The 14,642-nt window shown below is 31.8% G+C and overlaps 1 long non-coding RNA gene across 1 annotated transcript; it reads left to right on the top strand.

The window, feature by feature from the left end:
* Positions 1-1,859: 1,859 nt before the first annotated feature.
* On the top strand, positions 1,860-4,080 carry LOC150034780 (uncharacterized). The gene is made up of 2 exons (XR_016531420.1): positions 1,860-2,093; positions 3,828-4,080. It is a non-coding gene; the product is annotated as an uncharacterized LOC150034780 (long non-coding RNA).
* Positions 4,081-14,642: the final 10,562 nt, after the last annotated feature.

The following is a 14,642-nucleotide window of genomic DNA, read 5'->3' as shown; positions in this document are numbered from 1 at the left end:
AATATATTTATTCTTCCTCATGAAACATCAAATCCAGTTGGTGTGAGAGGAAAATTCATGTAAACTTGAAAATTCTACAGAAGGGTGGAAAAGAGATGGGAGAAGGGAAGAAACCTTGGCTTCTGTGAAGGAAACTGAATGGGAAGCTGGGTAATTTGAAGAAAATTCGTGGCTTGACCGAAATTTGTAGGAAATAGAGCACCGTGGTGTTTTGAGCTAAATCTAGGAGTTTGTTAGCTCCAAAAAAAAGTTAATTGTGGGTCCTTAATCCTACTAATTTGGATTATTCTTGTGTTCTATTTATCTTATTTTTGTAAGAAAATTGATTTCGTGGAGTAAGTATGTTATGAGATGAAAAATCGATCCAAAAGAACCAAAAATTGGGAGTCGGATGCACCAAGTTGAGCAAAAATGTGAAAAATACCAAAGTGTCCTACTTCAACGTCGCAATGCTCATCAATTGCCTAAGTCCAACACTTGACAGACGCCTGAAGACAGTGTGTTGGTGTGCAGAATAGCATTGCAACGCTACCCGAGTGTTGCAATGCTCTGAAGATACACAATGCCACTGTCGTGACGCCACCCCAATGCTCTAGCTCGATGCTACAAGACAGTAGCTATCGAACAGGGTAGTGTTGCAATGCTAAACTTCAACGGATGAATTTCTTCCACGCACACGCAACCAAGTTTCTCAGCCCCATTGCAACGCTTCCTTAACATTAAGATTGATGTTGTTGCAGTGTTGCAACAATGCGCCCAATCTATAAATAAGTGTTTTCCGGTGCTGCAGAGGGGGTGAAAAAAAATCAGAGTTTGAGGATGTTTTTGGGCACCGATTAGGTCGAATTGCTGGGTAATTTTCATCATATTCAGCCTTCTTTCTACATCTTTGATTGGTTTTTCAATATGCCTATACAAGGCTAGGTAAATTTTTCTTAGGATTAGTTGTATATTTAAATTCTTGAAGGATTTCTAGTTAACTTGCTAAATTATTGTGAACTCTTTGGGATGATTTAATTTAATTTTTATAGAATTTTTCTGAATTGATCTGACAAATTGGTTTCTTATTTGCAAAATTATTATAGTCTATGAAATTGATTTATTTAGTTGCGCAAATTAGGATCATATGTGTAAAGTCTAGACTTTTTCTGACCAAACTCACGTATGCCCTAATTTAATCTTTCCCAATTAATCATTCTATAAGATATGGCTATCCAGCTTGTAGTATGTCTCAACAATTGAACCCTTTTATAATGTAATTTGGTTTTAACTTGTATTTCGTTAAGAAAGAAGAGTTATAAATTGAATTAGGGTTAATTTGGTTTAGTATCCAATTTGGCTAATTGGGTAGTTAGATTCTCTAATAGGTTGAGGAGTTCACAGATTTAGTACAATTAACTAGTGCCTAATGATAGAAATATTAAACATACATACTAGTCCGAAGGCTTTTTCATTGATTTAATCCAACCCTTTTTGCACGCTCATTTTTGTTTCTTTACGTTGCATGTTAATTTTCAGTCATTGTTTCCACAAATCCAACCAAACCCCTGTCACATGGAATGCTCTAATTAATCTGGCTAATCATTAGTTTCGTTTAGATTCCACCTTGTTCTTACTGTTTTACTACATTTGTGGGTACAAGTATAGGATCAGTGATTTTATTTCTTTATTTGAGTTAGTGAACTTGTGCGACAATGTTACTGTTAATTCCGAACCTCGAACAAAGTTCTAGGGATTCTCAAAGCTCCAAGCTTTAAGATAAGTTGACTTCCAAGTTATCTAAAATTTATGTGCAAAATATTTGAGGTTATTTGGTTTGGAATTGACGAATTTATAGCTAGTTTTTGTAAACAAAAACTGTCGCAAACATGGTATGTTACCGTGGGAAGATTGAAGATTTTCTCTCAAACCAGTCGAGCAATTAGAATACTTTCTTCACGAAAGTTGAAGAATATCGAGTAAGGAAGAACTTTGAGGGCTGCTAAAGGAGGGCGAATTTGGAAAGGCCCTCTTTTGAAAGAAAACAGTGAATTGCGCAAAATTTCACAGAAACAGAGTAATCGGGATTCAATCGAAAATTTGAGCTATCCGAGGTAATTCATGAACTTTAACCCATTGGATAATTTAATTTAGAGGTAGTTAATGAGTTTTGTGGAAGAAATTTGATTGGTTTTGGGACTGGAATTAATGAATTTGAAATTCGAAACCTCCTTGCCGGAAATAGAGAAGCTGAGAAGAAATGGGTCGGTTTTGGGCATTCTAAGGCAAATCGGGCGTCCAAACTTTGAGGTGAGATAGTTAGATGATGGGTAAGGGTTTTGTATAGATTAATTGAGCTTTTAATGGATGGAAATCGATGAAATTAGGTCTAAAACGGTCACCAGAAGAGCAGAGGCCAAATATGGAAATTTGGGGTTGAAGGTTGAAAATTACCACTGTTTGTCATCTTGTCATCTTTTGTCTGTGATTAAAAGCTGGAAATCCAATTTTATAGTAATTAAGGTGTTCTTAAGCATAACTAATGGCCTATTTGGTATTAATATGATACTTTAAACATGAAACTAGAAGAAATTTGAATCCCAAGTTGACTATGAAGTTGGTTAAGAGGTTAATTTATAAAGTAAACCCTAACTAGGGTTAATGAGAAAATTGAGTAAAATTGGACAAAAATAAGGTTAATTAAGATTTTATAAACTTAATTCAAGTCCTAATGGGTATCAATTAGATATGTTGACCTTGGGAATGAATTGATTTGAAATCATAAGTTAATTTTAAGATAGTTTGAGGATTAAAGTATAAGGTGAAACTCTAAATTGGATAAATTAGGGTTTGAAAAAATGAAGGATTATTGGCAATTTTAGGGCACCTAAAACCTAGAATTGGAGATTAATTTTTGGATTTCAAGTTGATTTTGAGTAATTAAAGGACATAATTGCAAAGTAAAACCCTAAATTGGACTAAATTAAGGTTTTAGGAAAGTTTAAGTAAAGTTAGGATATTTTATGGATTATTTAGGAGTTAAGGGAATTAATGGTAAAATGATGAGTTTTTACAAATGATTTTCAGTGCATAGTCAGTTTAACATGTTGTTTTTATGTCATGATTTTCTCGACGCATGCTTTAAATATATGTTGATCGCATGATCCACAATTTTAAAGACCGAAATTTTATATGTGAAATTGGCATGCATTTTCAGTGAGCTTATGCCCATGTTATGAAATATGTTGAATTTCTACAAAAGAATTTATAAGCATGATCAATGTTTACAAGGTACTATGTGATGACATGTAACTTTAAAGTTTAATCATTTTATCATCGAGTATGTTGTTTATTGTTTATGGAATGTTTTAATGATTTGTGCCTTGTACAAAAGCCTACTCCAAATGTTGGTACCGAAGGTATGGTAAGGTATCCTAATTTCCAGTTATACTAGGGATCCCTGATACCGAAGGTACAGTAAGGTAGTCAGAATCTTATTCAGTTTTATGTGCATGTATGACTTATATTATTGACATTGACGAGATCAAGCAAAAGGACTCTCTCTCAATTAAGAATATTAGAGATTGAGCAAAAGAGCTCTCTCTCATGTTCAGATAGAGGAGTAGAGGTGCTTTATATGAAAATGAAAATAAATTTTATTCTAGGGTTTTTTTTATAAACTATAATTCCATGTTTTTCAGTTTTTATTTTCAAACCCCGAAAACGAGAATGTAAATATTTTATGTAGAACATGTTTATGTTTATTTATATAAGAAAACATGTTTCTTTAAGGAAGTCACCCACTGAACATTTTCAAGCTCATTTTTTTAAATGTTTTCTCTCCTCAGGTAGTGGTCGACGCCCCAAGGCTTTGCAGCTCTACTAGTCAGTTATTACTCAAGGATCATAGAGGGCTTGAAGTTTAGATGGTCTACTATATCCTGTTTAAACCCTAGTTTTGTTTGTATATATCGTGGGAAACAGGGTAAAACTTGTGTTGAACTACTGTTGTAAATAGGTTTTGGTTTTTCTGAAACTGTTATGTATGTCGAAGTTGATATTTTGATTAGTAGTAATCTATATGCTTTGAGTTGTTGCTGAGATTGTGTGTTAAGTTCTGGTCAATTATAAATTACTAATCAGGTTTGACAAGTCCTAAGGACACAGGTTCACAGGAATATGTTGGGCAATAGTTGTCTTTAGAGGGTGGGCACTGTCTTCACATCTCTTCTCTGATTAAGAGGGTAATTTGGGGACGAAGTGACAGTAGAAAAGCTTTGGTGAGATATGTTTTGTTCTATCTTCTTTAGTATATCTTCCTTTTATTTGGGATATGCATGTTGTGTTGTCTTCGTATAATATCGTTGGAAGACTTTTACTAGAAGACAAACCACACGTTTTACGACTGTGTTGATTCATTGATCTTAGTCATACACATTCTTGACTAGCTTTGTTAATTGTAAGAATTTTAGCATGATTTAAGGAAGTGGCTGTTATGGTTTGTTTCACCGATCGTCATGATATAGCAGTTCCACCACATGTGAACAAATAACATGTTTAAGATCTAGCTTTGTATAGATCAGATAAATATCCAAAATTTGCATAACCAACTAGATCAAAAATTGATTTATTTGAATCTTGAGTGAATTATAAACTCCTACCTATGAATGCGATCATTTGATTTGTATGGGTGAGAGTGACCAGATTGCTGACTCAATAAACCTACCATTTTGAGGATTCGTCTGATTGGGGAGATGGGAACACAGCTACATAAGACGAAATTCACTCATTCCATAATGTTGAGGTAAGTAGATAAATTGCTCCCTTAAGGGTTGATTCTGAGGCTTGGTCAATGTGGTGCCACACTCTTTCTTGGCCTTAAAGGGGTTTGGTCATAATTGGACTATGACTTATTGTTTATTAAAGAGATCATTGGTACTTAAGGAGTTATATGTAACTACGGGGGGAAAAGGGTAATTTTGGCCCAACTGTACTTACGAGCAATTTTTTAAAGGTCATCACACTGTTGATTGGTTATATCTAATGGACACAAATATATTTGTAGTACAAAGAGTACAACTGTCGGTCTTTAGTGGAGTGCTGGCAGTTAATGGATGTTGGATAATTTAATTAAAAGAGTTTAATTAATTATCTGAGTACCATTGGAGCTTCAATCTACAGGTCCATAAGGTCTCCTCTGTAGCTCAACAAGGATTATTGAGAATTAATTTTGGATTAATTTGAATTGTTCAAATTATTTGAGGGAATTAATTATATCTGATATAACTAATTTAAATTAATTATATATGATATAATTAATATAATGTATTTGATACATTATAATATAAAGTTTATTTTGAGATGAATTAAATATTTGAATGTGATTCAAATATTAATTATATTAATTAGATTCATATAATTAAATTTTGTATAAATGTGATTTATATTAAATACCATATATTATCGAGAGAAATAAAAACTATAGGTTATATTGTATTTGATACGATATAAAAACTATAGATTATGTGTTATATTTGATATAACATATAGTTTATTACATATTATATGATAAGGTGATAATAATTTACTAAAATAATTTGTTAAATTATTTTCAATTAAAATTTTAAATTAATTTAAGAAAGAGTTGTAACTCTCTCCCCCTCTTTTCTCTCTGGTGATAAACGTGTGTTGGTGAGGTTAGAGAAGATTTGATCTTCTTTTGGTTTCACACAGATTGCTCTTTGAGATCTCCCAAGAACACACACAGAAAAAGAAAACTCCCCTTTCAATTCTCTCCCTCTTCTAAAAAATATAGAGCCCACACCTCCTGTTATTCTCATCCCATACAGAGAATACAGAAGGCTGACTTCTGATCATACTACCACACACGAATCCAACCAATCACAACTAGCCCGAGAGAGACAAGGAATTCCATCAAATGTTCGTTGTTCAATATCTCGGCTGCGTTAGGGCGGGAGAGATATTAATTAATGAAATTCATAGGGATTGCGATTGCACTTACGCTTAGACTGGCTTTCTATATGAAGATGAAAAGAAAAAGAAAAAGGGTCGATTTAGGTCTAATCTATTAGTTTTTTCTTTTTTTTTTCATAGGAATTCCGCATATTTTCACATCTAGGATTTACATATACAACATATATCACTGTCAAGAGTGAATTGATTTTTGATTTCAATATTTTGAGGCTAGCCTGTCAGTTACTTCTATGCTCTTGTTTTCAATAGATAGGATGGAAGCACTATCAGTCCTTTCTGCGTCTATTTTAGGTCTAACTCAAGAAATTGTGTAAGTGAAGGCGGATCGAGCTTATACTCTTAATTATCCTGTGTCTACTCTTTAGGCAGAATACCGTCACCCAAATTGAAAATTCCCAAACTCGGGGATGTTTCCAGTATGTTCTCCTTTTGGTCTGTTGTAATTGTTGAAAGATCGGTTGTTCAAAGTGATCGTGACCTTTTGGGAGGATTTTCTTGAAGACAGGTTGTTTCTTCAAGGGTAAGTCGAATTCTAACCCTCTCTTTCCTCTCATTCTAAGATGCATAATTAATGTTTTGTAAATTTTGATTTCGTGACATAAAAATTAGAAACGATCTCGTTTCCACTGCAGACCTCACGGTTCCTTCACTTTGTCCATATAAAATCTTTTCAAAAAGTTTCCTTTATAAGTTGACTAATGAACAAATATCTCATATGCTAAGTACTTAATATGCAAGCCAAGGTAAAATTTTGTTTTTCCGAGATCTTTCATCTCAAATTCTTTCTTAAGATATTCTATTGCCTTTGAAAGCTCTTTAGGAGTCCCAATTATATTTAAGTCATCAACATATACAGTTATAATAGCAAATTCTGACTGTGATTTCTTTATAAAAACACATAGACATATTTGATTGTTTTGATATCTTTAGGAGTCCTAATTATATTTAAGTCATCAACATATACAGTTATAATAATAAATCTTGACTGTGATTTCTTTATAAAAACAATGGACAAATTTGATTGTTTTGATATCTTTCTTTCAACAAATATCCACTCAGGCAAGTGTACCACATTTGTTCTGATTGTTCTAATCCATATAGCGATCTCTGTAACTTCATTGAATACAATTCCCGGGAATTTGATTTATATGTTTCAGGTACCTTAAATCCTCTTGGGATTCTCATATAAATATCATTATCAAGAGATCCCTATAAATATGTTGTGACCACATCCATAAGATGCATACCCAGAATTTCATACATAGCTAGACCAATTAAATATCTTACTGTAATTGTATCCACTACCGGAGAATACGTCTCCTCATAATCAATACCAAGTATTTGTGAAAAAAAACCCCGTGCAACTAGTCTTGCTTTATATCTTGTGACCTCATTATTTTCATTTCTTTCCTCACAAATACCCATTTGTATCCCACAGATTTGACACCTTCTGGTATTCGGACTAGTGATCTAAAAACCCGACATTTTGAAAGTGAGTTTATTTTTTGCCTCAATCGCTTCTTTTCCCTGAAGCCAATATTTTCTATGTCGACATTCTTCAACAGATTTTGGTTCAAAATCCTCATTTTCAGATATAATATCAAGAGCAACATCATACGCAAAAATGTTTTCAATAACTACATGAGTTCAGTTTCATCTTTTTCCTATCATGACATAGTTTATTGAAATCACATTATTATCTTTATGTATTCTATCTTCCTCATTAGTCATATCATGAACTTCTTCCTGGGTATTTATATCCTCAACCAAGTCTTCTTGATTATTAATTTTTTTTTTTAGGATTTTCATCTTTAGAACCCGCTGGTCTATCACATTATTATCTTTTGGCGTGTTCCAGACTCATTAGTGATAACTTGTTGTGTTGGGATATCAATTTTCAATGCAACATTTGCAGCTGGTATATGTGACTTAGTTGCTTTCTTTGTATCTATAAATGCATTCGGTAACTGATTTCCTATATTTTGTAAATGAATTATTTTATGAACTTGAAGTTCACATTGTTATGTACAAGGATTTAAATGGGACAATAACGATACATTCCATGTAATTTCTTTTTCCAACTTCTTAATTTTTCTCTCTAATGTTGGAAAATTTGTATCATTAAAATGACAATCAGCAAATCGTGTAGTGAATTTATCACCCATCAGGGGTTCAAGATATTTGATAATTGATGGGGAATCATATCCAATATATATTCCTAACCTCCTTTGAGGACCCATCTTAGTACGTTATGGTGGAGTAATTGGAACATATACTGCACATCCAAAAATTCTCATATGAAAAATATTTGGCTCATGGCGATAAGCTAATTGTAATGACGAGTACTTATGATAAGATACTAGCCTAATGCATACAAGGGACACTAAGCTTAGCTCTCATAAGCAATGTTCTAGCAATTGATTACAAACATTTTATGAATGATTCTACTAAACCATTTTGTGTATGAACATGAGCTACAAGATGTTCAACACTTATCCCAATTGACATACAATAATTTTCAAGAGCTTGGGATGTAAATTCACCAGCATTATCAAGATGAATGGTCTTAATTGTATAATTAGAAAATTGTACTCTTAACTTAATTATTTGAGCACGTAATCTTGCAAATGCAAGATTTCGACTTGATAATAAGCACACGTGTGACCTCTGCTGGATGAGTCTATTAATACCATAAAATATGTAAATGGTCCACTTTGTGGGTTAATAGGTCCATATATATCATCATGAATTCATTCTAAAAATATAGGTGACTTAGTTCCCTCTTTAACTAGTGATGGTCTAATGATTAATTTTCCCTGAGAGCAAACATCACGTGATAATTTATTAGATTGAAGAATCTTCTGGCTCCTCAATGAATGTCTATTTGGATTCTCAATAGTTATTCTCATCATTATAGACCATGGATGACCTAATCTATCATGCCAAATTGTGATTCATGAACTTCACGTTCATTGTTGCATACGTTTCAATTACTCGTATATGAGTATAATATAATCTAGAAAATAAAGCAGGCAATTCTTCCAGTATACGTTTTTCATAGGAGATTGTAGATATGATATAAAGATACTCCATATTATTCTTTCTATCAATCGCAATATGATAACCATTGCAAGAATATTTTTAAAACCAAGTAGATTTCTCTTTGATTGACTATAGAACAATGTATTGCCAATTGTAAATTTTGTTCCTCTAGGCAAAGTAATATTTGCTTTTCCAAACAACAATTAGGTTTGCAGAATCTAATATTATATTGACTTTTGCTTCCAACATTGTCAGTTTGGAAAAATATTTTCTACTTGTACTATCCGCCAAATATAGATCTTCTTTACTCATTTTTTAGTCACCCGACATATGAAAATGATCCATATTTCTTCATTAAAAGAAAATAATTACAATAAGAAAAACAACATTTGGAATATACAAAGGTTAACATCTATTAAGAGGAAAAAAAATATAGAGATGTAAAAAACAATATTAAGTCTAGATATTTTCAAAGTCAAAGAAAACACTTGATGTTCATCAATTCTATCCATTTTCTCTTCAGGAGATTCAAAGAAGTATGCCACATCCAAATTTTTCATATGGGATGGGTCAAATATGTCATTATGTTGGTATGCAAAATTTGCTTCCACAATTTTCTCTTTTTCCTTCAAGGATGCTTGATAGAGATCAACCAAGTGTTTTGACGCACGACGAATACTAATACATGACCAATGCCTAATCATTCTGCATCAGAAGCATTTCTTTTCAACACTTTTTGAACTCTTATCTTGTGGAGCTTTTCTTTTGTGATCATCATTTTGTGTGGTTCTTTTGAAATTTGAATGATTAGAATGACCACCAAGAAAATAATAATTATTTCTTACTCTACCACGGTCACGACCTCGACCACGACCTCGACCTCGACCACGATTATTATTAAAATTCACAACATTCACTTAAGAGAATGGTGTCATCCCGGTTAGTCGAGATTCCTGATTTTTCATTAATAACTCGTTATTTTTTTTGTCATGAGAAGACATGAAATTAGTTCAGAATATTGTTTAAAACCTTTATCTCAATATTACTGCTGCATAAGCGTATTTGAGACATGAAATGTAGAAAATGTCTTCTCTAACATATCAGCATCAATAATTTTCTCCCTGCATAACAGTAGTTTCAAACTGATTTTAAATAATGCGGAGTTGTAATCACTTAGTGATTTGAAATCTTTGTAGCCTCAAGTGCATTCACTCATAACGAGCTATAGGAAGAATAACTATTTATTTGATGATCATACCTCCTCTCTTTCAATTTTTTTCCACAAGATATAGGAATCTTTTATTGTAAGATACTTCATTGTCAATCCCTCGTGGAGATGATGACGAAGAAAAATCATAGTTTTGCTTTATCCTAATTGGATGTCGTATTTCCTTCTTTAATAGTCTCTCTAAGATTTATAGCATCTAAGTGGGTTTCAGCATCAAGTACCCATGACAAATAATCACTGTCGTTAATATCAAGGGTGACAATTTCTAATTTTGTGAGATTTGTCATGACAACACTATCATAAATTATTGTATTTATATTGTAAATTTAATAAATATTGAATATATAAAATAACATTAAATTTATTAATTATAACGAAGAGGAAAAAACCGACATACCTTTAGGACCTACCTTTAGCAAGGAAAACGATAGGAGCTCATGCTGATAACGTATTGTGAGTTTGAGGAGCACAACAATGTACAACGAGAACACGGATATGAAGAAAATATCCAACAATAACAATATTTAAACTGATAAATACCATCTTTAAGTGTTCTTCTCAGCATTGTTCTGCCCGTACCCTTGTCCTTTATAAGACAACAATCATCGCGGTTCAACATACAGATTATTATCTTGGACGAGCTTAGACACACTCACAAAATTCTAGCCGTACTTACGAGCAATTTATGAAAGGTCATCGTACTGTTGATTGGTTATATCCAATAGACATAGAAATATATCTGTAGTGCGAAAAGTGCAGCTGTCAGTCTTTAGTGGAGTGTCCGACAGTTAACGGATGGTGAATAATGTAATTAAATAGTTTAATTAATTATTCATGTACAGTTGGAGCTTCAAGCTACAGGTCCATAAGGTCTCCTTGGTAGGTAAAAAGGATTTAGTTGAGAATCAGTTTTTGGGTTAATTTGAATTGTTCAAATTAATAAGAATGATATTATATATGATATAATTAAATTGTTTTAATTATATATGATATAATTATTATAATGTATTTGATATATTATAGTTTAATTGGAGGAAATAAATATTTGAATGAGATTCAAATATATTTTCTATGAATGTGATTCATAGTTGTTAAATTTAATATAAATATGATTTATATTAAATGCCATAAAATAGAAAAAAGCTATGAAGCACAGATACTTCATATGAGGCAAAGAATTAATATCAGACACATTCCGGATACCGATCCTTTCAGATACTTTCCAGATACATATCCGATACGCGATTTGACGTATCTATTTCTATACGTACTTTTTTTTAAAGAAAAAAGTCAAGCAACTCATATATCTTTCCCAATCTAAAACTGGGCAACCTACTTAAAAAGTTCACTACTCGAGTCCAAAACTAAAAGGGAAAAAAAAAAAAACAATGGACCAAACCCTATACTAGAATAATTTAATCTCCATCTTCACATTTGAGTGCTCACAAAGTCCATCAAAATATAAACCATTTTGATATCTTCAACAATTTAATGAAGAAGTTCTTCGTTTATCTTCATACTTCTCCCTCTAATCTTCTTCTTTGCAATATGAGTCACTTTTTATTACATTTTATTAACTATTGTACTTCAACATCTTAGATGTTGTTGTTTTTTTTTTTAAAATTGTATTTCAGTATTTGTATTCTATTTTGTGCTATTGTTATTAACTTGTATGCTAAATTTATCTATATCCTAGATTTTTTTTAAAGAAAAAGAAAATGTATCTTCAACGTATCAGTATCCTCGTTTTTTAGAAATATATATATATTAAAAAAACATATAAAAAAATAACCATCCTTAGATGTATCCGTATATTATTTTTTTTTTAAATTGATGAATCGTCGTATCCGATCGTATCCGTATCAATAGCTGTATCTATGTTTGTGCTTCATAGGAGAAAAGAAACTATAGTTTATATTATATATGATACAATATTAAAACTATAGGTTATATGTGATATTCGATATAACATATAGTTTAATATAAATATAATATGATAAGTTAGTTATCATATTTATTTATATTATTTTGAATAATAACTTTCCTCTTTTCTCTCTAACCACCCGAGTGGGTAGTTATTGTTTTTGTGGCAAAAGGAATAAAAGAAAATTGTTTTCTTTTCTTCCTCTGCACTTGAACGTTATAATTTACTGAACGATTGTGTTTGTAGAAAAGTTTTGTGTATTCCTCAATCTTCTTCCTCCACATCCAAACTACCCTTCTAATCGAAATAGTCAGAGCCCACCACTCCTAGGTTCTCACCCCAAGAATACCAAAGGCTCGTTGTGGTAGTGTCCAATCTATTTGGTTTGAGAAGTTATTGAAAAAGGTCTTCAAGAGTTGTTGTTTATGTTTGAGACTCGTGTTTGTTCGAGGGATGTGTGAAGAGAAAGGTTTTTCAAGGGTAATGTATCTTGAAGCATTTTTCTTGTATCAAACATGTTGTAATTTATTTTGAATGCATATGATGTATGTTTACTGTAAATTGTGTTTTCAATAATTAATAGAATTTGGACGATTTGCTTCCACTCAAGGATCTTCTTCAATACAAGTTCCTTCACATTAAATACTTTAATAAACTTTAATCAATAATTGCATGCTTGTAGAAAATCTATCTAATTCACCTTTTCAAGTCAGTTCCCAGTTAGGGGTGTTCTATTTCCGTCAACTTAAATACCCAGACAGAATTAGCCTTAGACAAAAGGTCTCTTATAGATAAGATACATTTGCTACAAATTTAATCATTTAATTAAAACCAATTTATTCCTATTAAAATGATTAAATGATAAAACTTATTTCTAATCTCATTAGAAATGTGGTATTAGGTCTATGTGAATCATATTTTAAAACTATTTTAAAAAATTATTTTAAACCTAAGTTTGCATATAATTATGAATTATTGATTTTAGTTTCTAATTTCATTTAATTGTAACAATTATAAAATGAAATAAAATAAATTAAAACCAATCATTGCATGTGAAAACGTGTATAGGTAAATTATAACAATTATAAAATAACCTAAAGTAATTTCATGCTTCATGTAATCTCAGTTTTATTACTTAACATACATAACACTTATACAATAAAGTAACAAAATAATTAATAACATACTTTCATACACACATCCAACTATATATTATAACTCTTATAATATAAATGATGCATGATAATGTTATTAATGCATGCAAACATATATTATAACATTTATATTATATGATGCATGAGCATGCTATAAAATTTAATCATGTCACTATATATTATAACATTTATAATATAAATTATGCATGAATAATGCATAACCTATGGTGAGATTTTAATATGACATATATTATGACATATATAAATAATAACAAACCTTACATATGCATAATTTAAACAATAATTATTAGACTGAGATTGAACTCCTAAAGAATTAATTAAATCAATATAACACATATTAATTTAATTAATTAATAAACTAACTATTACATAAAAAAAGAGCCACATCGATTCAAAACAGGTGAACCGGGTCTTGAACTGCACGAACTGAACCTCCTAGCATCTGAACTGCTTGAACCAAGCGAACCAATTGCGAACCAGCTGAACCAAGAACTGAACTATGCGTGAATCGGAAAAAGATTTTTCGTATCATAACGTTGCAACATTGTGACCTAGCGTTGCAATGCTACGAAAAAAATTTTCGTTCACCCTCCATAGCGTTGCAATGCTACTGTATAGTAGCCACTGTACAATTGCGAATTCCGTCGATCCTTCTCCGATTTGGGCCTCATTTTCTCCAGAAAATCACCAAAATGATCAAAAACGACTTAAGGCTTTCAAATTATAGACTCTATTGCAATTAAATGTCTAAAACACCAGGCCCTTACAAACTAATTTGTAAAGAAAAAGCAAAATCTAAAGTTCAAACCCGCAGACATCCAAAAATTGCAAACATTCAACAATCCATTCATCACATGAACAATTTTATATGATGCAAACCCACCATAAATCTGTAAATTCAATTATAAAAAAAAAAAAAAAAATTGGGACCATGAACGCCGCTCTGATACCAATTGAAGGAATAGTGAATTCTACAGTGGAAGTGGGATCATCCCAATTTTTAGATTTATACATAATCAAAATTTTACAGAACAACCAATTGTGCATTTTAAGAAAATTATAGCATGTTTTGAAAAAGGGAAAAGAGTTAGGAAGAACGTGACTTACTCTTGAAGAACAATTTCTTCACAGATTCCCTCGAACCAATCACGAATCTTCTTGAAAATACGATCTCCAAAAATGCAGCAATCCAAAATGGCCACCACCACAAGAGTTACCTCTGTATTCTTCTTAGGATGGGAATTCTCATGAGTTGTGTGGGCTCTGCGATTTTGGAAGGGGGAGAGAGATAGTAAGAGGA

This window comes from Benincasa hispida, chromosome 8 (genome assembly GCF_027475165.1).
Source record: "Benincasa hispida cultivar pf3 chromosome 8, pf3_genome.v1.1, whole genome shotgun sequence".
Classification (NCBI taxonomy): Eukaryota; Viridiplantae; Streptophyta; class Magnoliopsida; order Cucurbitales; family Cucurbitaceae; genus Benincasa; species Benincasa hispida.
This window is presented reverse-complemented; position numbering and strand designations above follow the sequence as displayed.